The sequence below is a fragment of the Phalaenopsis equestris genome, unplaced genomic scaffold (assembly GCF_001263595.1).
Source record: "Phalaenopsis equestris unplaced genomic scaffold, ASM126359v1 Scaffold001196, whole genome shotgun sequence".
NCBI classification, from domain to species: Eukaryota; Viridiplantae; Streptophyta; class Magnoliopsida; order Asparagales; family Orchidaceae; genus Phalaenopsis; species Phalaenopsis equestris.
In genome coordinates, this window is record NW_018165635.1 from 200,101 (window position 1) to 200,444 (window position 344).

Consider the following 344-nt stretch of genomic DNA (forward strand, 5'->3'; position numbering starts at 1 on the left):
ATATATATATATGTGAGCTGTGCCACATGGCTTGTTGTTAAACGTGAGTCCCCTAGGCTTACAGGTTCGAGCTGGTCTGAGTGCATCTGACTTGCAGTGTGAGATTGAGTGGTTGGGCATATCAGATTGGCTGGGGGCTCCTATCATTGCCTCAGACCAATCTTTAATATATATATATACATATACATAGTCTGACCAAGGGGCGGACCCTCTTTCCAGGCAGACGTGCAATTCAATCGTATGCAGGGATCGAACCCCCGACCCGAGGGACTTATACCAAATGTCACAACCAATGAGCCAAGCGAAGACATGCGCGCGCGCAAATATATATATATATATATATA